The sequence below is a fragment of the Mus musculus genome, chromosome 15, assembly GCF_000001635.26.
Source record: "Mus musculus strain C57BL/6J chromosome 15, GRCm38.p6 C57BL/6J".
In the NCBI taxonomy this organism is placed as follows: Eukaryota; Metazoa; Chordata; class Mammalia; order Rodentia; family Muridae; genus Mus; species Mus musculus.
This window is the reverse complement of record NC_000081.6, coordinates 26,248,959-26,272,555: the sequence shown is the minus strand read 5'-3', so window position 1 is coordinate 26,272,555 and position 23,597 is coordinate 26,248,959. Positions and strand designations below refer to the sequence as shown.

At 39.7% G+C, this 23,597-nt stretch overlaps 1 long non-coding RNA gene across 1 annotated transcript in view; it reads left to right on the top strand.

Annotated features, from left to right (window-relative positions):
• Positions 1-21,128, top strand: part of Gm52201 — a 37,383-nt gene extending 16,255 nt beyond the window's left edge. Inside the window, exons 2-3 of the long non-coding RNA XR_003951581.1 lie at positions 912-991; positions 20,563-21,128. This is a non-coding gene — a long non-coding RNA (predicted gene, 52201). The remainder of the gene's footprint in view (positions 1-911; positions 992-20,562) is intronic.
• Positions 21,129-23,597: the final 2,469 nt, after the last annotated feature.

Here is a 23,597-nt window from a genome sequence, read left to right as displayed (position 1 = left end):
GCCTTTGGAATCTATCACATGCTATCAGTTGTGTGTGTGTACCTATGTATTTGTAATTATTTCGTAGTTTTGTCACAGGTAAAAATGTAAGTTCAAAGTGCTGGTAGCCACATTAAGATTGAGCAGGTAGAACTTTCAGCCTAGAAATAAATTAACCATGTGGCATGATTAGATATTGCAGCCGCTATCATCAAGGCTGAGGGCTATTGAAGACCTTCTAAACAAAAGGACGTCCGTGAATATGTCAGCACACTAATGTCCCCGTCCTTTACTTGTTTCTTTACTGAATGGATATTTACTGAACAACTATTCTGTGTTAAGCCTCAATCACAGGGTTTGCTTTCTGTAGAAAGTCAACAAAAAAAACTACTTTCCCCCATGGACATTTCATTCTGGGTGATAAAAACAAGCAAACAATTACAGGGAAACATGTCAACTAGTGACAGAGTATTCTACAGAGACCTAGAAAGTCAAGATTTTTAAGTTGTGTGGGCAGAGATCTCTCCAAGGAGGTCCTGATACAATAAGGAAAGTATGTATACTAAGAAAGAAAATGAAGAGAAATAAAGAAAACCTGAAGAAGAGGAAAGAGAGAGTGGGAGGTGAATCCCAAACTACTATAAAAGCAAGTCTTCACTTCAGGTCTAATTACTGTGAGTCAAATGCTCACTCACCCAAGTGGGTGAGAGGTCAACAGAGGATAGAGGGAATCCTGGGGCTTATAGGAGTATCTCTTTAATCTTCATAGCTGGGTTTCAGATTTGCTCATAAGAGTTTTTGTTAAACAAATCTTTATTGTGGTCTGTTCAAGGACAAATCAGTTAGTTGTGTCACTAAATTAATAATCGTGGCTTTATTGCCAAAGAGAAAGTGAGTTTGCTCAACGTGCACGTCACTGTCATTGTCTACAGAGGGAACCAATGTTATCTCCGGAACCCTGATCCCAAGCAGATGAGAAAGAAGCCTATGTCTGAAAGGAATACCGCATCAAGTAATATCCTTTTACTTCTTTGCAGGTGGGGGTAGGGTAGGGTGGGGCTCTTTGAGACAAAGTTCCCCCTGTCCTGGCTCTGACTCCTCCTGGATCTCACTCTGTAGATTAGGCTGCTCTACAGGCAGAGATCCACCTGCCTCTGCCTCCCAAGTGCTGCAATTAAAGGTATGCGCCACCATGCCCGGCTCAACAGTTTCTCAGAGTGGAAGAAACAATACTTCTTTCTTCGTAACTACTAGCAGCATTGGCAGGTCAACATGTGCTGTTCTTCCTATCCTGCTTAGCAGCAAGAGCAGAAATTACTCACCTCTTCCCTTTCTCTTCTAATTCTTACTTCATGCTTTAACTCCCGTCCCCACAACGATTTCTCTCTGATTGTCCCATGCACAGTTGTTCTGACCCTTGGTAACAAATTTAGGAGCTGCTTGTAAAGCAATTTCACAGTTTTTATTCAGTTTAAGCTGTTCCTGAACCGTCTCCCTGAAAGAGCTCTCACATAGAAAGCAAGGGGTCGCTTTGATGGTCTGGTTGAATATAACATCTTTATTTATTAACAGTCTGAAGGAATGGGAAAACACTCATCATGAAATCTGGTTTTAAGTTGAGACAATGACAAGCAAAGTTGTCACTGCAGCAGTAACTGAGGAACACATTGAGGAGAAACCACAGAGAAGCTGAAAGCCAACTTGGCAAGTTGTAATGTAATATATCTGAGAGCTGAAAAGGAGTGCAAATGTGCACTGCCAGTGGGGGAGTGGAGTCAGTCAAATATTAATATCTTCAAGGCTGGAGGGTGATGGCAAAGTTAATTGTGCATGTTAGCAGAACCAGGACCAGCTAGGCAATGATCGATGCTACTTTGTACTGTGTATGAAGATTCACTCTAAGGACAGAAAGTGGGAATGATAAGCAGATGGCTTCAGCCTTGAATTGAATCTGTCATTTTGGGGGAAACCCCTCTCAGTTAAAGATACATTAAAGGCAAACATCAAGGAAAGAGGGGGAGAAGAGAATTGACCTAAGCATAGACAAGTTTATGGGGATTCGAAGCAGCTAGCAAGAGGTGACTGCTTGTTCTCATTGAAGGCTACAGAAGTAAGTGTGACACAGGAAGAACTTACAAATCGGATTTCTTTTGAGTCTCCTGTTTTGCCTTTTATGTGTTGTTCAACCTTTAGAAACATTTAAATCTTAGTATCTTGGTCTGACAACATAAAACAGCAGAAACGCTGAGTTCTTTTGGCTGCTGGAGGAGTGGGAGAGAGCGTGCTGAGAAATGAATGTAGGTCCCCTGCACACACATTCTCAGCAAATGCAGAGTGCAACAAGCACTAACAATAAAAAATCTTGGAAAGGATTTTTATACTGATGTAAATAGAATTTTGTCAGAAATTGTACTTCCCCTTAAATTTTTCTACTCAACCCATAGTTTCTGCCCAACTATTCGACAACTCTCTTAATAGAGTGTTAATTGTAAGTAGTTCACCGCCTGTGTCCCTTTCTCCACCATGTGATGTTACCATCTGTCTACCCATCCCTTCTTAAGCAGAATGGCCCTGATGGGTAGGCCTGGGTCTAGTGCTTTTGTTGTAAACCAGGAGAATATGGAATGAAAGGCAGATGGTAAATTCAAGTATATTTAGGACAGTTTCTAATTAGCTGCAAAAACAAACAAACAAAATTAAACAGTGTTTTCTCTTTCTTACATATTACTTCTCTAGTCCAGATGGCTTCCTAACCTTTTTGTAGATGACACGAATGTTCCGTCCACTCATCACGTAACACATCCTGTCTTGAGCAATGACATTTCAAAGTTGGAGTGTGCTCTAGCTGAGCAATTTTGAAAGGACTCGCTCATTGCATAGTTAATTGTTCCCTACTGTCCATGACACATCTTTTTAGTGACTTTAGGCTGAAAGTATATTTATATATACTTAAATATATATATATATATATATTTAAAGATACATATTTGAAAGTAACTGAATTAGAGTTACAGGGTGCAGGCATGGGTAAAGGCAGAGCACCGCTGAGACAAGGACGTAAGGGACCAGGTTAACTGCATCTTGTTCTTGCTGAATGCTGCTCTCTGATTTATACGCTTCCAAGAGACTTGAGCAGGTGAACAAAGTATGCTCCTCCATGAAGTTGAAAACCAGCACTTCCTGTGGTAATCTACATTTGCTGTATTAATTAACAAGACTCATTCCTTTTTCAATTGAGAGCTTGTGCTCTAATGGCCTGATCAATCAGATAACATTGAAATAAAAGCATTCTATTCCAAGACATCTTTTTTTTTATGAAAACAGAAATAAATGACATAATACTTAACAGACATTGTCCAGATATTTCCAATTCCTTGTCTGATTTGAATATTTTTCAAAGCATAGGTAAAAGCTATCAAGTAGACATTGTTTGAAATAATAGAGCAATTCTCAAGTCTTTCTTATCATTTTAACTTTAATGTTACTGAAATAAGTTATTGCACTTTAAGCTCTTTTCAGTGAGGCTATCAACCTCTATCTTAATACTAGTTAAAAGTTTAGTTTAAAAAAATATGATTATCCTGACAAATGCCTCACTTCTTCCTGTAACACTGTAACTCAGTCTTACAGCAGAGAGGGAATTTTAAATTTTATACTACATTTTAAAAAATATCTTTGAGATTATAATGTAATTACATAATTCTACCTTCCTTTTTCTCTTTTCAGTCCCTCCTATATAACCTTCCTTTGTTCTCTTTCAAGTTTATAGTCTCTTTTTTTGCTAATTGTTGCTACATAGGTTTTGTGTGTGTGTGTGTGTGTGTGTGTGTGTGTGTGTATTTTAAGGCATTTTTACTAGATATTTTCTTTATTTACATTTCAAATGTTATCCCCAAAGCCCCCTATACCCTCCTCCTGCCCTGGTCCCTAACCCACCCACTCCCACTTCCTGGTCCTGGCATTCCCCTGTACTGGGGCATATGATCTTCGCAATACCAAGGGCCTCTCATCCCATTGATAGCCAACTAGGTCATCCTCTGCTACATATGCAACTAGAGACACAGCTCAGGGGGCTGGGGAGTACTGGTTAGTTCATAATGTTGTTCCTTCTATAGGGTTGCAGACCCCTTTAGCTCCTTGGGTACTTTCTCTAGCTCCTTCATTAGGGGCCCCGTGTTTCATCCAATAGATGACTGTGAGCATCCACTTCTGTATTAGCTCTCTGTTGTGAGGCTATGCATGCCTGGCAAATACAGAAGTGTGTGTGTATTCTTAAACACATAAACACAACCTGATCAGTCCACATAATGTTACTTGTCTATGTAGGTTCAGTTTCATGCTTGACCACTTGGTATTGGTTGCCTGACATGAACAAAGAAGACACCAATAGACATGGTACTATGAACAGGGGAGGCAAGTTCAGGAGGCTTCAATCATAAGTCAAGAACCACAGGCATGTACAGCATGCTGAGAGCAGGGGAAGAGCACACCAACTGGTTATCTGACTGCAAATGTTCCAACTACCATTCATCAGACTGTTTGGTTTGAGTCAGAGTGTAGTAATTACTTTTCTGGTTACAAAGACAAAACATCTGACAAAAGCAAGTTAGAGAAGAGAAGATTCCTTTTACCCTGCTCTTAGAGCACATCACTGAAAGGAGGCCAGCAGTAGCTTGAGGCAGCTGGTCACTGTGCCCTCCCCACCCCAGCCTTGAACAGGCTGGCTCAGACCTTGTTTGCCACAGTTGCTGGCTCACCTATGGTAGAGTCTTCCGACCTAGGGAAAGTCTTTTGTCTGCCACAACTGCAGCTTCCTGCAAGAAGCTACCTGCTGAGTAGCTGAGCTTGTTTTCCTGACAGATCCTGACAAAGCCACCATGAGATCTTGGCATATTGGGGGATGGGTACCCCCACCTGCCTTTATAAGCTCAGATTCATAAGTAAACATTGGGCCTTGATCAGAGAACTTTGTCTTGGCTCATTATTTCCCTCGCCACCTTTCCCATCCAACCCCAACTTTCCTTTCAGGAACCCAGTAACCCGTGGCAGCTGGCAGCTACAGTCACCATCAGGAAACAGCAGTGAGGGCTGCATTCACCTCACTGTCTCCTCATTAAGTCCTGGAATAGTGCCTCAAACATATAAGATAAGGCTTCCACATCAATTGACCTAATCTAGAAAACCCCTCAGAGCTGTCTGCAATGAATAATTTCCAGGTTGATCCTGAACCCCATCAACTTAGCAGTTAATGGTAACTGTTGTTGGGACCTTGGATGGTCTGAAATACCAGGGTTTTTTGTGAACCATGCTGGTTTTAAACTTGTGGTGAACTTTCCATCTCCTCCTCTCAAGTATTGAGGATCTAACAGTGGGCTGCCATGCATGAGTTCAGTTTTTCATTTTTGCCCAAAGGAAGTTTCTGCATTCAGAAAAGGGAACACATACACTTTGTTTATTATTTATTTATTTATTTATTTATTTATTTATTTATTTTTGCAATTATGACCATGAAAAGGTCAAATTAAATACAGGTTATCACAGCTCGGGTTGAGGTAGAAGGATTGTGAGTCTGAGGCTAACCACAGAAGAAGGACCTTAATCCTAAACAAAACAATCACACACACACACACACACACACATACACACACACACACACACACACACACACACACATACACACACACACACACACACACACACACACACACACAATCTTTAAAGTGAAACTAAAACTACATAGACAATTTATCATCTAGAGAAGACTTTATAGGACAGCGTAGGTTTCCCAACTCTGACCTACATCAGCGTAGTACTATACCTCATGATTGAGTCACACTGCCTCTCATATTACACCAATCTTATCCATATCTGAAGCAAATTGCACTTTGTTGTAAGTAAAAGCATGTTGTCCTACACAGAGTCTGCCAGTACATCCATAAATGCCCACCATGTTCCGAGTTCTCTTTGCTGTTCAGATTCAAATGCTTGATAGTGACATTTATTTTTCATTTAACACTTATTGCTTATGACTTGAAAGTATATTCTTCTCCATCTTAGTCAGGGTTTCTTTTTTTGTTTGTTTGTTTGTTTGTTTGAGACAGGGTTTCTATGTATAGCCCTGGCTGTCCTGGAACTCACTTTGTAGACCAGGCTGCCCTCAAACTCAGAAATCTGCCTGCCTCTGCCTCCCAAGTGCTGGGATTAAAGGCATGGGCGCCACCACGCTCAGCTTAGGGTTTCTATTTCTGCACAAACATTATGACCAAGAAGCAAACTGGAGAGGAAAGGGTTTATTCAACTTAAACTTCCACATTGCTGTTCATCACCAAAGGAAGTCAGGACTGGAACTAAGCAGGTCAGGAAGCAGGAGCTGATGCAGAGGCCATGGAGGGATGTTACTTACTGGCCTGCTTCCCCTGGCTTACTCAGCTTGTTCTCTTATAGAATCCAAGACTACCAGCCCAGAGATGGCACCACCCACAAGGGGCCCTTCCCCCTTGATCACTAGTTGAGAAAATGCCTTACATCTGGATCTCATGGAGGCATTTTCTCAAGGGAGGCTCCTTTCTCTGTGATAACTCCGGCTGTGTCAAGTTGACACACAAAACCAGCCAGTACACTCGCAGTCCTTTATGGAGTCCGTTATGTGGTTGGGGGGGGGGGTGCTGAAGACATCATCTCCATTAGTTACACAAAGAATGGCTCCTTTATTTCTATGGCTAAGTAAGTTCGATCTAATATGCTTCTCTTGTTATTAAAATGCTATCCTTTAAGTTCCTTTAGCTTGTGAATATACTGTTTTACAAATAGTTTAAAAGTATTTAGACATCTCTAATTCTGTCCCATAGCAGCGGAATTTTTAAAATAAAAATGGAACAGGGGACTACTCAATATATTTTCTAAGGCTTCCCCCACCACATAACTCTTTGAACTATTTTAGATGTCAGAAATGTTTTCTTCTCCCGAACGTAATGGTTGAAAAAAAACCTAACAAACAAAATTAAAAAACAACTCAAGCAATTAATAAAAAGAGAGAAAACATATCATAAACGTGTCTTCGACTGTGCAGTTAACTGGTAGGGGAGAAAGGCACAAGTCACAAGAAACAGTAGACTCACTTAGAGCGAGATTCAGGATTTCTCAGCTCTTTGGAATCTGGGGACAACACAGATTGTAGGTTCCCACACTGTTCACAGTGCATCTGAGGAGAAAAAAATACAACATCTCAGAATTTTTACTGACCACTCTCCGTGGATTCCTATGAACAGCAAAATCTAAGATCTGCATGAATGTAGATTCCAATGCACTAAAAAATCACCAGGGCCTGGGCCCCACCCTTAAAACTATCTTGATGACATTTAATGCATCAAATAACAAAAGAACATAACTTACCGTGATTTATACTTTGATGTTTAAGTCAATTTTTAGTCTCCAAAACATCTTGTTCATCTCATGAAAACCTCATCCTGGCCCTTTTGCTTGCTATATTATTTCCAAAAATTTCTGGTCAGCAGCTATCTTGATGTTATCTAGATCTCAAATTAAACATTGGCACCAAAACAATTACTATTCTATTCACTAAAAGCAACTCAGTGGTTACACTGGGCTTGTTACACTGAGATTGTCTTGAATAGAAAATCATTAAGAGATTTTGTCTTGAAAGTTTACTTGCTTTTGTGTCAAAATGGGGACTTCAGTTCTTCCCTAGAATGGAAGAATATCAATTACATGAGCTTGAGACACCTTTTTATAATTAGTGGTACCTTCCAGTAAGGGAATAAGGATAATGAGAAGCTCGTGGCTATGTACATCTTGTTATAAAATTTCCTACATGACAAATAACTTTTCAATATAAAAATATATATTTTATTCATTAAGATATATACTAAATATATTTTGTTGATATTCTCTGAAGACTATAAATTCACTTTTATTTTTTAAGTTGACCAATTGTTTTAAGTTCTGACAAGTACTTGTGTCCCCATGGGGACAAGAACTGCTGCCTGGAAATATGTCCACCCAGTAGCTGCTGAATAAAGCCCACAGCTTAACTAACTACTCCATATTGGAAACTCTGGTCTGAAGATTACTATTCTTTTAATTGATGGCTACTGTCTTCATTACACAGCTGTTAGCCCATCAAGAGACTGTTAATGAACTTGGCAGTATATATTGCATTAACTTTTTTGCCCTGAGGTTAATCATGGAGAATTTTTTCAAATGTGCCTTTTATGTGCTGAGCTTAACTAATAAATATGATTAAGTAAAATAATTTGGGAGGAAGAACATCAATACAGTGAGGAGTGCTTAACGTTAGGCAGGCACTGGGCTGACATATGAGGAAAGGGATATTGACGCCTGTGCTGCATACCCACTCTGACAAAGGACCCAGCTCTGACACCCTCCCCCTGATATAAATATATATATATATATATATATATATGCATGCCACCTCCATTCAGCCGAGCTGTGGATACACTGACCCATACATCAATGTGACTGTTCTGAATAGAATGTTTCTGAGAGCTTTTGCATAGAATATACAGTTTACTTGCCTTTGTGTCAAAACAGGCACCTCCAATCTTTGCTAGAATGAAAGAATACTCAATGGCTACATCTATAAAGGCTGAATAGCGTTGAAGTAGCAGACTCTCAAGAAGAAAGCATGTTTCACTTAGGAAACACAAACTGTATTACATGAAGCATTATCTCATGGTGAAAACAGAATATATTTCCTTGCAGTTTTAGGAACAACAGCAATGTAGTTGTTGCTGCTGCTTCTATGACTGTATCTTTTAAAAGTATTTTTAGGTCTTTTGTTCTGTGAGGTTATTATACAGTCACATTATTTACCCCTTCCCTTTCCTTCCTCAAACCATCCCATTCATTCTTTCTTGCTGTCTTTCAAATACATGGTCTCCTTTTTCATTAATATTGTTGTGTGCATAATATATATCAGGGTTAGGGTCAGGTATGTATGTGCATATATAATGTACAATGTATACTATATATAATTATACACACATATTACATGTTTTATATATAATTACATATATATATCCTGCTCAGTTTGTATAATGCTACTTATGCATACTTATCATTTATGGTTTCAGGGTGGACCGAATAGTATTGGATAAACAGTCAGTGTGCTTTACCCTGGAAAAGATTATTTCTCCCACTCTCAGCATTCTTTAGTTGCCTGTAGCTCTTTATGTAGGGTTGAGGACTTCCCTTGTCTACATTAGTTTATGTATTGTTGTTGTCCTCATTCAGCTCATATATGGAGATATAGATACATCATTTACACTTACAGATACACATATACATGTGTGTGTGTGCATGCGTGTGCAACACGTGTTTATAGGTTCCCATGGAGGCCAGAAGAAGGTGTTAGATTCCCTAGAGCTAAAGTCTCAGGTCGTTGTCAACTGTCTGATGTAGATGCCGGAAACTAAGCATGGATCCTCTGCAAAGGCAGCAAATGCTACTAACTGCTATGCCTTCTCTCTCCTGTCTATCTGACTTACATCCATTTTTCTGAGTGTGTCATTTTAGCCCTATTGATTCAGTTGATTTTGGTCTAATCTGGTAATAAAATAGAAGTTATATGGAATTTAGAACCATGAAGATTGTACAGGTCATTAGGGACACAATTTGTGATCTAATGTTCCTTATTTTAGTTTCCATTAGTGTGATGAAAATAATGACTTTGAATTTAAACTCTCATCATTTGTCTGGATCCAAAATGATGTTATTTTTGAACATTTTGATATAGTCAATTTAGTCATTTTCTCTGATTCCTGTAATGATGACATCAGCATTAAGAATGATAGAAACCACCATTGAAGAGAGAAAACGAATTTATATTTGAACAGGATGCAGGGTTTTTTGTTTTTTTTTCAAGTACAAAATCAGTACTTCTCAGTTCTTAGTACAAAATGTATTTGCAAAGGTGGCAAACCCCATTGAAGCTTCCTGGACTCATCTGATGTCATCTTGGCTGAAGGAGCAAACCACAGAGCAGATGTCAGCAAAGGAATAACTGCCAGTCCCCTCACACTTTACAGCAGGGGTGGGAGTTTCCACAGGAGTCATCTCTCCAGACAGACCATGGTTCTCAGGGTTTGCCTTCAGCTTCCCATTTCTTCATTAGCTGATGCATTTTCATATTTGTCAGAGAATAAGTTCAGCTTGGCCAGATCAGTCCAGGTGAAGCTCAATTAGCAGGAAAAAATATTTGATCAAAAACATAAAAATGTGACACACTCTAAGCACACTACTGCCTTTATCATGAGGGGCATAAATCAGACCCTTTCCAGAACTCATTAGATGTAGATCTGATAACTTCAAACAGCAAACACTGTAGAATTAACATGTTCACAGTTAACAACTAGGAATCTCTGAAGACAACAGAGGAGATCTTAGACATATGATCGTAGTCCACACATTATAATCAAACCTGACGTGCCATCTATTTCTCTTTGTTTGCAAATACGTGGTTGACTAATAATGGAAGTATATGTTTAAGGTACATAGTGTGATGACTTAATATGCATATTTAAGGGAAACTGATTGGCACAGTCCCATGAACATACCCATCACCTCACCGTGTTACCATGGGGTGAGGATAAGGAGGACTAAAATTACTCTTATCAATTTTCAAAGAAATACCCTAGTATTACTAACTGCGATCACTATGGCATACATTTGACCTACAAAGTGTATTCATCTTGGGACTGAAATTTTGCTCATTTTGACCAATGTCTGCTCACTTCTGTCACCTTCACACTACCCTTGTAAGCTGCTGAGCCTTCCTCTGCTTCTATGAGACCAATGTTTTCATAATGGGGTCACACAGGTTTTGTCATTCTGCTCCTTGTTTATTCCATTCAGTACAATGTCATCTGGGACTATCTTTGTTGACTCAGGGCAGATTTACATCTTTTTATGTCTAAACATAGCCACTGCAATACAGACAATATTTACAAATATTGTCCAACATTGTGTAAATTTGACATTTGGTTTTTTATTGTTTTCTTTGCTATTTTAATTTTTTTTATTTGATGGAGTCCCACTTGTTTATTTTCTCTTTTGTTGCTGACATCTGTTTTAATTAAATGTTATTAAGATGCATCTTCAACATTTGTCTATTTATTGTTTATGACTGGTAGCAAGAGTAACTGTGGCAGGTGTATTTTCCTATGAGATATAAAGTGTTCCTACCTGACACTTTCTAGAAAATATTTACTTGTCTCTGGTCTAGAATATATCATGAAGAGAAAGACTATCAGAAGACTCAGAAATGATCCTGCTTTAGGATTCTCTTTATGAACATGTTATAAGAAGTAGAACCACCAACATGGACTGCATTAACTAGTTGCCACAAATCTTTGGCTACTTGATTCTATCTCTCTGGATGTTATTGTGTTCAAAATGTCCCTCTTATTTTCAAATTTTATCAGACATATCTTTCTGCTAATTTATCTTCATTTGAGCCAGAGACTGATAATGGAACTAGGTATGCCTCACATCCTCAAAGGAGGTCAGTCAGGACTCAAGTGATGAAAGATAAGAGAAATGCCATGGTCTTGCATTTGTAAGCCCTAAGCACAATTGTTGTGTCCACTGTTTGTCAGTCCAGTGATTTTTCTTAATTGTACTATGAGAAGCAAAAACTGAAATACTATAACATCATCTTTACACAGTTGAGAAACACTAGAGGTTTTTTTTGCGTGGGGAGGTGTGCTTGGGTGTTTTTATAAGGAGAACCAAATTCTACAATACTTGTAATGCATGTTGGAGAAGAAGAGATGCTAGATCAGGAAGAACTGCATGAACATGCAAGTAAAAAGTCCTGGTGTGTGTCAAGAGCTAGGGAGAGATGAAAACAAGTAGGTGAAATATAGGGAAACTTTTAGAAATGGATCTCTCTCTAGCTCCTTCATTGGGGACCCTGTGCTCAGTCCAATGGTTGGCTGAAGGGGTTTGTATCTCCATAGGAGGAACAACAATATGAACTAACCAGTACCCCCCAGATCTCCCAGGGACTAAACCGCCAACCAAAGAGTATTCATGGTGGCACTCATGGTTCCATCTGCATATGTAGCAGAGGATGGCCTAGTTTGTCATCAATGGGAGGAGAGGCCCTTAGTCTTGTGAAGTGCCCCATTGTAGGTGAATGCCAAGGCCAGAAAGCAGGAGTGGGTAGGTGGGTGAGCAGGGGAGAGTGAGGGGATAGGGGTTTTTTGGAGGGGAATACAGGAAAGGGGATAACATTTGAAATGTAAATGAAGATATTTAATAGGAAGAGAGAAAGAAAAAGAGAGAGAGAGAGAGAGAGAGAGAGAGAGAGAAATGGATCTCTTGTCATAATATAATGTAAGGACTTATCTTATCAATGGACATTAGTCATGATCCCATAGCATGACCAAGACCAGGGGAAAATCTAAGTAAACTTAGTACTGAGTACTCAGTACAGGTTCCTCAGTTGCAAACAGAGCACTCGGGTAGAGAAGTTGAAGTTAGTGGAAGAGGCTCTGAATGTGCAGGTGCACTGGTACATGAAAACACTCCATTTGCCCAGTTTCATTGTTTGTCTGAGTCCCCAAATTATTATTAAAATTCTAATTTTTAGAATATCTCTGGGGAGAAATAATCCTGGCTTTGTCAGGTATTCTTAGGCATCCTTAGGGTGCTCATAAAGATAAAAATCTCCAATGAAGGTTTATAGGAGAATAGGCTGGAAGATAGCTTGTTTAAAAACAGTGATACGTAATTTCTTTCTCAGCCTGTTTATTCTTTGTGTAGAGAAAGGCCATTGACTTGTTTGAGTTTATTTTATATCCAGCTACTTCACCGAAGCTGTTTATCAGGTTTAGGAGTTCTCTGGTGGAATTTTTGGGGTCACTTATATATACTACCATATCATCTGCAAAAAGTGATATTTTGACTTCCTCTTTTCCAATTTGTATCCCCTTGATCTCCTTTTGTTGTCGAATTGCTCTGGCTAATACTTCAAGTACTATGTTGAAAAGGTAGGGAGAAAGTGGGCAGCCTTGTCTAGTCCCTGATTTTATTGGGATTGCTTCCAGCTTCTCTCCATTTACTTTGATGTTGGCTACTGGTTTGCTGTATATTGCTTTTATCATGTTTAGATATGGGCCTTGAATTCCTGATCTTTCCAAGACTTTTATCATGAATGGGTGTTGGATCTTGTCAAATGCTTTTTCTGCATCTAACGAGATGATCATGTGGTTTTTGTCTTTGAGTTTGTTTATAGAATGGATTACATTGATGGATTTTCGTATATTAAACCATCCCTGCATCCCTGGAATAAAACCTACTTGGTCAGGATGGATGATTGCTTTAATGTGTTCTTGGATTCAGTTAGCAAGAATTTTATTGAGGATTTTTGCATCGATATTCATAAGAGAAATTGGTCTGAAGTTCTCTATCTTTGTTGGATCTTTCTGTGGTTTAGATATCAGAGTAATAGTGGCTTCATAAAATGAGTTGGGTAGAGTACCTTCTACTTCTATTTTGTGAAATAGTTTGTGCAGAACTGGAAATAGATCTTCTTTGAAGGTCTGATAGAACTCTGCACTAAACCCGTCTGGTCCTGGGCTCTTTGTGGCTGGGAGACTATTAATAACTGCTCCTATTTCTTTAGGGGATATGGGACTGTTTCGATGGTCAACTTGATCCTGATTCAACTTTGGTACCTGGTATCTGTCCAGAAATTTGTCCATTTCGTCCAGGTTTTCAGTAGTCACAAATAATATAAAATATCTTGGCGTGACTCTAACTAAGGAAGTGAAAGATCTGTATGATAAAAACTTCAAGTCTCTGAAGAAAAAAATTAAAGAAGATCTCAGAAGATGGAAGATCTCCCATGCTCATGGATTGGCAGGATCAACATTGTAAAAATGGCTATCTTGCCAAAAGCAATCTACAGATTCAATGCAATCCCTATCAAAATTCCAACTCAATTCTTCAATGAATTAGAAGGAGCAATTTGCAAGTTCATCTGGAATAACAAAAAACCTAGGATAGCAAAAACTCTTCTCAAGGATAAAAGAACCTCTGGTGGAATCACCATGCCTGACCTAAAGCTTTACTACAGAGCAATTGTGATAAAAACTGCATGGTACTGGTATAGAGACAGACCAGTAGACCAATGGAATAGAATTGAAGACCCAGAAATGAACCCACACACCTATGGTCACTTGATCTTCGACAAGGGAGCTAAAACCATCCAGTGGAAGAAAGACAGCATTTTCAACAATTGGTGCTGGCACAACTGGTTGTTATCATGTAGAAGAATGTGAATCGATCCATACTTATCTCCTTGTACTAAGGTCAAATCTAAGTGGATCAAGGAACTTCACATAAAACCAGAGACACTGAAACTTATAGAGGACAAAGTGGGGAAAAGCCTTGAAGATATGGGCACAGGGGGAAAATTCCTGAATAGAACAGCAATGGCTTGTGCTGTAAGATCGAGAATTGACAAATGGGACCTAATGAAACTCCAAAGTTTCTGCAAGGCAAAAGACACCGTCAATAAGACAAAAAGACCACCAACAGATTGGGAAAGGATCTTTACCTATCCTAAATCAGATAGGGGACTAATATCCAACATATATAAAGAACTCAAGAAGGTGGATTTCAGAAAATCAAATAACCCCATTAAAAAATGGGGCTCAGAACTGAACAAAGAATTCTCACCTGAGGAATACCGAATGGCAGAGAAACACCTGAAAAAATGTTCAACATCCTTAATCATCAGGGAAATGCAAATCAAAACAACCCTGAGATTCCACCTCACACCAGTCAGAATGGCTAAGATCAAAAATTCAGGTGACAGCAGATGCTGGCATGGATGTGGAGAAAAAGGAACACTCCTCCATTGTTGGTGGGATTGCAGGCTTGCACAACCACTCTGGAAATCAGTCTGGCGGTTCCTCAGAAAATTGAACATAGTACTACCGGAGGATCCAGCAATACCTCTCCTGGGCATATATCCAGAAGATGCCCTAACTGGTAAGAAGGACACATGCTCCACTATGTTCATAGCAGCCTTATTTATAATAGCCAGAAGCTGGAAAGAACCCAGATGCCCCTCAACAGAGGAATGGATACAGAAAATGTGGTACATCTACACAATGGAGTACTACTCAGCTATTAAAAAGAATGAATTTATGAAATTCCTAGCCAAATGGATGGACCTGGAGGGCATCATCCTGAGTGAGGTAACACATTCACAAAGGAACTCGCACAATATATACTCACTGATAAGTGGATATTAGCCCAAAACCTAGGATACCCAAGATATAAGATACAATTTGCTAAACACATGAAACTCAAGAAAAATGAAGACTGAAGTGTGGACACTATGGCCCACCTTAGAAGTGGGAACAAAACATTCATGGCAGGAATTACAGAGACAAAGTTTGGAGCTGAGATGAAAGGATGGACCATGTAGAGACTGCCATAGCCAGGGATCCACCCCATAATCAGCATCCAAATGCTGACACCATCACATACACTAGCAAGATTTTATCGAAAGGACCCAGATGTAGCTGTCTCTTGTGAGACTATGCCGGGGCCTAGCAAACATAGAAGTGGATGCTCACAGTCATCTAATGGATGGATCACAGGGCTCCCAATGGAGGATCTAGAGAAAGTACCCAAGGAGCTAAAGGGATCTGCAACCCTATAGGTGGAACAACATTATGAACTAACCAGTACCCCGGAGCTCTTGACTCTAGCTGCATATGTATCAAAAGATGGCCTAGTCGGCCATCACTGGAAAGAGAGGCCCATTGATCATGCAATTTTATATGCCCCAGTACAGGGGAACGCCAGGGCCAGAAAGGGGTGTGGGTGGGTAGGGGAGTGGGGGTGGGTGGGTATGGGGGACTTTTGGTATAGCATTGGAAATGTAAATGAACTAAATACCTAATAAAAAATGGAAAAAAAAAACAGTGATACGGGGACCAAGTAGATGTAATGGCTATTGTCACCATGCTTGACAACACCTGGGCCCCTTGTGATGTCAGAACTAACTCTGGTAAGTAATCCTCTGACTTCTACCACATATGTTCTCTCTCTCTCTCTCTCTCTCTCTCTCTCTCTCTCTCTCTCTCTCTCTCTCTCTCTCTCACACACACACACACACACACACACACACACGTAATTTAAAAATAGAAAAGAACTGCAATCAAGATGTTCTGTTCTCTGTGCAGAATGCATTTCCCAAATTCTCCATGAAGAGCTTCTACTCCAGCTCCCTTCTCTTGTGTGACACTGGCATCTGCAAGGGTGCATTGTTTCCATCTCAGAAATCTTGGCAGGTCAACATGCAGTATGTAGCACTCTTTGGGGTAAGGTATTAATGTGATTCTGGCTCTACCTGGTTCTCTAGGAATACTTAGCACCATGCTGTGAGAGAGACATGGCAGAAGCCAAGTGTGTGTTTCTGGCTTAAAGCTCTAAGTGGGGGCCTAGCTAATGCTAATCCAGTACACTCCATTTGTGCTTAGGTGAGCAGGAAGATTGCTAGAGTTCCAGACAAGAAGCCACAGCATCACAAAAAAGTGGCCCATGAAAGTGCATAGTGAAACCCAGTTGGTAATCAGTACTTTGACAGAAATGAAATGATCGCTGTTTGTGTTGATGTGTGATTCACTGCAAGGCAGTAAAATGCCAAGTAAGTGCAATAAGAAAAAGAGAGAGAGAGGGAGAGGGAGAGAGAGAGAGAGAGAGAGAGAGAGAGAGAGAGAGAGAGAGAGAGAGAGAGAGAAGGGGGGAGGGTGGGTGGAAGGGAGGGAAGAAGGAAAAGATGCTCAAAGGTGCAGCCATGGCTCTTTAATAAATCCATGGACATGTGGAACTGAGGTTACTTCATGCAGCTCTTGTGTTTATATTTTTCACTTTGAACAAATGGCTTAATATTTACTACTCTTTCCTTCAGTCTCTGCTCTACACTTTATCTCCATATTTGTGCCTGTGAGTATTTTGTTCCACTTCTAAGAAGGACCGAAACACCCATACTTTGGTCTTCCTTCTTCTTGACCTTCATGTGGTCTGTGAGTTATATCTTGGGAATCTCAAGCTTCTGGACTAAAATCCACTTATCAGTGAGTGTGCGCCATGTGTGTTCTTTTGTGACTGGGTTGCATCACTCAGGATGATATTTTCTAGTTCCACCTGTTTGCCTAAGAATTTCATGAATCCATTGTTTTTAATAGATGAGTAGTATTCCATTGGGTAAATTTTCTGTATCCATTCCTCTGTTAAAGGGCATCTAGGTTCCTGCCAGCTTCTGGCTATTATAAATAAGGCTGGTATGAACATATTGGAGCATGTGTCCTTATTACATGTTGGAGTATCTTCTGGGTATATGCCCAGGAGTGGTATAGCTGAGTCATCAGGTAGTAAGTACTATGTCCAATTTTTCTAAGGAACTGCCAGACTGATTTCCAGAGTGGTTGTACCAGCTTGCGACCCCACCAGCATTTCCCTGATGACTAAGGATGCTGAACAATTTTATTTATTATTATTATTATCATTACTATCATTATCATTATAATTATCATTATCATTATCATTATTATTATTATTATTTGGTTTTTCAAGACAGGGTTTCACTGTATAATCCTGGCTGTCCTGGAACTCACTTTGTAGACCAGGCTGGTCTTGAACTCAGAAATCTGCCTGCCTCTGCCTCCTAAGTGCTGGGATTAAAGGCATGCACCACCACTGCCCGGCTTTTTTGATTGTTTGTTTTGTTTTTTGTTTTTTTTTTTTTTGTTTTTGTTTTTGTTTTTGGAACATTTTTAAGTGTGTCTCAGCCATTTGATATTCCTCAGTTGAAAATTCTTGTTTAGCTCTGTACCCCATTTTTAATAGGGTTATTTGATTCTCTAGAGTCTTAACGTCTTGAGTTCTTTTTATATGTTGGATATTAGCCCTCTATAGGATGTAGGATTGGTGAAGGTCTTTTCCCAATCTGTTGGTTGCTGTTTCGTCCTATTGACAGTATCCTTGACCTTACAGAAGCTTTGCAATTTTATGAGGTCCCATTTGTCAATTCTTGATTTTAGAGCATAAGTCATTGGTGTTCTGTTCAGGAAAATTTCTCCTGTGCCCATGTATTTGAGGCTTTTTCCCAATTTCTCCTCTATAAATTTCAGTGTATCTGGTTTTATGTGGAGGTCTTTGATCCATTTGGACTTGAGCTTTGTACAAGGAGATAAGAATGGATCAATTTGCATTGTTCTACATGCTAACCGACACTTGAGCCAGCACCATTTGTTGAAAATGCTGTCTTTTTTCCCACTGGATGGTTTTAGCTCCTTTGTCAAAGATCAAGTGACCATAGGTGTGTGGATTCATTTCTGGGTCTTCAATTCTATTCCCTTGATCTTCCTGCCTGTCTCTGTACCAATACCATACAGTCTTTACCCCTATTGCTCTCTAATACATCTTGAAATCAGAGATAGTGATTCACACAGAAGTTTTTTTTTTTTTTTTTATTGTTGAGAATAGTTTTGGCTATCTTGAGTTTTTTGCTCTTCTAAATGAATTTGAAAATTGCCCTTTCTAACTCTATGAAGAATTGAGTTGGAATTTTGATGGGGATTGCATAGAACCTATAGATTGCTTTCAGCAAGATGGCCATTTTTACTATATTAATCCTGCCAATCAATGAGCATGGAAAATCTTTCCATCATCTGAGATGTCCTTCAATTTCTTTCTTTAGAGACTTGAAGTACTTGTCATACAGATCTTTCACTTCCTTAGTTAGAGTCACACCAAGGTATGTTATATTATTTGTGACTATTATGAAGGGTGTCATTCTCCTAATTTCTTTCTCAGCCTGTTTATCCTTTGTGTAGAGGACGGCTACTGATTTGTTTGAGTTAATTTTATAACCAGCCACTTTGCTCACCTGGAGATTCATAACATCTACAGTTTCCAAACCCAGATGCTATTGTGGATGCCAAAAAGTGTATACTGAAAGGAGCCTAATATGGCTGTTTCCTGAGAGGTACTGACATAGCCTAACAAATACAGAGGCAAATTCTTGAAGCCAAATCATTGGACTGAGCGTGGGTTCCCCAATAGAGGAGTTAGAGAAAGGACTGAAGGAGTTGAAGGGGTTTGCAATCCCATAGGAAGAACAACAATATCAACCAAACAGACCCTCCAGAGCTCCCAGGGACTAAGCCATCAACCAAGGAGTGCACATGGCTCCAGCTGCACATGTAGCAGAGGATGGCCTTGTCAGGCATCAATGGGAGGAGAGGTCCTTGGTCCTATGAAGGCTCAATAGATGCCCCAGTGTAGGAGAATAGAGGGTGAGTGGGTGGGAGTGAGTGGATGGGTGGAGGAACACCCTCATAGAAGCAGGGTGAGGGAGGATGGAATAGGGGTTTTCTAGAAGGGGGGACTAGCAAAGGGTTGTACATGTGAAATGTAAATAAAGAAAATATAAAAAAAAGATTAACTACTCTTCCTCAGCATGCTGATAAACTGACAGGATTCATGCCTTTGTCATGGAAGTGGTCTATAGAAGCCAGAAAAGGACATCCAAACTGCTACCTGTGCATTTCAGTAAAAATAAAACATTATACATTCCAAATTCATCCATTTTCCTGCAAATATTGTAATTTTGTTTTCTTTTTATCTGAGTACTATTCTACTACATATGTGTACAGACAACAAATTTTCATTATTCATTTATTTGTTGGTGGAAAACTTAATCGATTCCAATTCTTTGTTATAGTGAATACATCATCCATAATATAGAAAATGAAGTACACAATGTCAAAAAAATGTTCTTTCTCACATTTGGGATCTAGCCAGTCACATATGTATATATGTGAACAGGCATATGTGTGGGTACAGAGTAACATGCAGAAAAAGGAACAAAAGAATGAAGAAGGCCTGGAGGGAGAGAGCTGACATGAGTTGCTAAAGAGGATATAAGAGTAATTGTGTTCTAGCTCTAGTTCTGTCATTCATGATTTGTTCTTGGTACTGGATAAGTGCATTAGGTATATATTCAAGGGGCTGGAGAGATAGCTCAATGAGTGAGGACATCTATTTTTCTTACAGAGGACCCAAGTTCAATTCACAGCATCCATATCAGGCAGCTCACAACTGCTTGTAACTCCAGCACCTCAGGCATATGCACATATACAGACATACACACATGGACATGTAAATAATAATTATATATATTATATAGCACATACTATATAAATTTGAATGTGAATGATATGAATAAATATCAACAGTGAGAGTGTAAAGTCCACTGTGAAGCTTTATTGCTTCAGAATGGCTATTCTAACTTTATAGTAGTTCATTGAGACGTGTACACTTTCAGTATTGTCAATTATGATGTGATGTTTATTTTATTTGCAAGGGTATTTTTTTAATGATAAAGTTTGTGAAATTACAAAAATCTAAGTTAAGAATGGAGTCAACAAAGTCCTGAACTCTAGGGTTGCTATTCATTTTTAGGAGTATAATTATACAATATATATTATAAATGTTTTATCATTATGTCCGCAGAGAAGTCTCATCCCTCACCAAAGAAACATGTCTTTGAAAGAGACAAAGTCCACTACAAAACCTACAACCTTTGAAAATCAAAAGAATAAATGGGCATCGGGTGATCTGTTTCCAACTGAACAATCTCCAACAGAACTTCTACACCCACAGCTCAGTGATCATAGCACAGGAGGGGATGGAAAGACGGTCAGAGCCAGAGGAAAAGGAAGTTTGCTGTGAGCTTGTGCCTGCGAAAAATGTCAGAGAAGCTACACTTGTGGAGTCTCCTCAACATGGCTGCCTCAACAAGACCTAGACAAGTCTGGCACCAATAAACTCCATGACATGAAAGGCAGGAATCCTCATGGGCATTCAACTCTTCTCAAAGAGATACAGGCAACTAAGGAAGTATGAGGATGGAGGAATTGTCTACCCTGGGGAAGAGCACACCAATTGGATATCTAATACCAAGTCACCAGCCCTGAAATTGCACACACACCAGTTACATGTGGACCAAGGAGCTAGTGTTTATAAATTTGGATATATTTAAGAATGTGCATTTGGTTTTTTGGAGGGGTTGTGTATAAGGGAGGGGTTTTTATATATTAATTTCAAAACATTTTAAATAAATTTTTAAGACTACCTTTATTTTTAATTTTTTATTAGATATTTTCTTTATTTACATTTTAAATATTATCCCCTTTCCTGGTTTTCCCTCAGAAAATGCCCTGTCCCCTCCCTGCTCCTCCTGCTCACCAACCCACCCACTCCCACTTCCTGGCCCTGGCATTCCCCTATACTGGGGCATAGAGCATTCACAGGACCAAGAGCCTCTTCTCCCATTGATGGCCAACTAGGCCATCCTTTGCTACATATGCAGCTAGAACCTTGAGTCCCACCATGTGTTTTCTTTGATTGATGGTTTAGTCCCAAGGAGCTCTGGGGGTACTGGTTAGTTCATACTGTTGTTCTTTCTGTGGGGCTCAAACCCCTTCAGATCCTTGGGTACTTTCTCTAGCTCCCTCATCGGGAACCCTGTGCTCCGTGCAATGGATTGCTGTGAGTACCCACTTCTGTATTTGTCAGGCACTGGCAAAGCCTCTCAGGCAACAGCTATATCAGGCTCCTGTCAGCAAGCTCTTGTTGGCATCCACAATAGTGTCTTGTTTTGGTGGTTGTTTATGGGATGGATCCCCAGGTGGGGCAGTCTCTGGATAGTCATTCCTTCAGTTAAGACTACTTTTATAAAGTCCCTTCCTTGTCACTAACACAATGCTTCATCTTCTTTTTCACTGATACAGTCACAGATAATGTAGGACCCCTACAAATCTTGCTAAGGCCTTTTGGCATGCACTTTAATCTAATTATGGCAACAACTCCAGAAGCCTGTCATTCATTTGGATGCTCTGAGATATGTGACTTAACAGGTCACATTCTTGGTCGAATTCCTCTCTAGTCAACCAGGAGGCAGCTGCTTGAGCACGTCCAAGGATGCAGAAAGTGGACTCATCTGCTTCCAAGACTGCCCTTACCACCTCATACTCCAAACAAAATTTTCTACCACTGTAGGACTAAGAGTAATGCCTCTGGGTTTGCTACCTATTTCTTGTTTACATGACACTGGTTTTCATTTACCCTTCCTATACTTTCTCTTAAACTATATTTTGTTCAGTGTGTGTGTGTGTGTGTGTGTGTGTGTGTGTGTGTGTGTGTGTTTGTATTGGAGGCTTGTTGCAATTGACATTTGTGGCAATTTAGAGAGTGTTCACCATTTAATCCTTAAAAATAGCACACTTCCCTGATATCCAATATTTTTACCAGTATTTTGGTGCTTTATTTCTTTTCTTCCTTGTTTCTCTCCCACCCCTTTCTTTGTCTCTTAATGGATCAGAGTGTAGAACTCTAGGACTAGTGCATGCTAGGCAAAATCTATCTATCTAAGTTCTATCTGTCAGTCTGCCTGTCTGCCTTACTGCCTGCCTGCCTGTCTGTCTATCTATCTATCTACTTAGTCCACTTAGTTACTAACTTTCCCTCTGCTTCTTAGGTATATCACAAACCTGAGCTTCTTTTCTGCTTTACAAATGTAGATTCACTCCCTAACACTTTCCTTCATATCATACCATATACCATTCGAGACTGTGTATTGCTTATATTGAGGTATATACCATAGTTGATTCTATGTCTTTGTTTGAACACATTTTGCTACTACTAGATATTTTTTTTTTTTTTATATGAACTGCCTTGTTAAATCTTCACAATGACCTTTTGGAATATACATTAGTATCTACATTTTTTTTCCATTTTTTATTAGGTATTTAACTCATTTACATTTCCAATGCTATACCAAAAGTCCCCCATATCCACCCACCCCCACTCCCCTGCCCACCCACTCCCCCTTTTTGGCCCTGGTATTCCCCTGTACTGGGGCATATAAAGTTTGCAAGTCCAATGGGCCTCTCTTTCCAGTGATGGCCGACTAGGCCATCTTTTGATATATATGCAGCTAGAGTCAAGAGCTCCGGGGTACTGGTTAGCTCATAATGTTGTTCCACCTATAGGGTTGCAGATCCCTTTAGCTCCTTGGCTACTTTCTCTAGCTCCTCCATTGGGAGCCCTATGATCCATCCATTAGCTGACTGTGAGCATCCACTTCTGTGTTTGATGGGCCCCGGCATAGTCTCACAAGAGACAGCTACATCTGCGTCCTTTCAATAAAATCTTGCTAGTGTGTGCAATGGTGTCAGCGTTTGGATAGAGGCAATACCTCTCCTGGGCATATATCCAGAAGATGCCCCAACAGGTAAGAAGGACACATGCTCCACTATGTTCATAGCAGCCTTATTTATAATAGCCAGAAGCTGGAAAGAACCTAGATGCCCCTCAACAGAGGAATGGATACAGAAAATGTGGTACATCTACACAATGGAGTACTACTCAGCTATTAAAAAGAATGAATTTATGAAATTCCTAGCCAAATGGATGGACCTGGAGGGCATCATCCTGAGTGAGGTAACACATTCACAAAGAAACTCATACAATATGTATTCACTGAT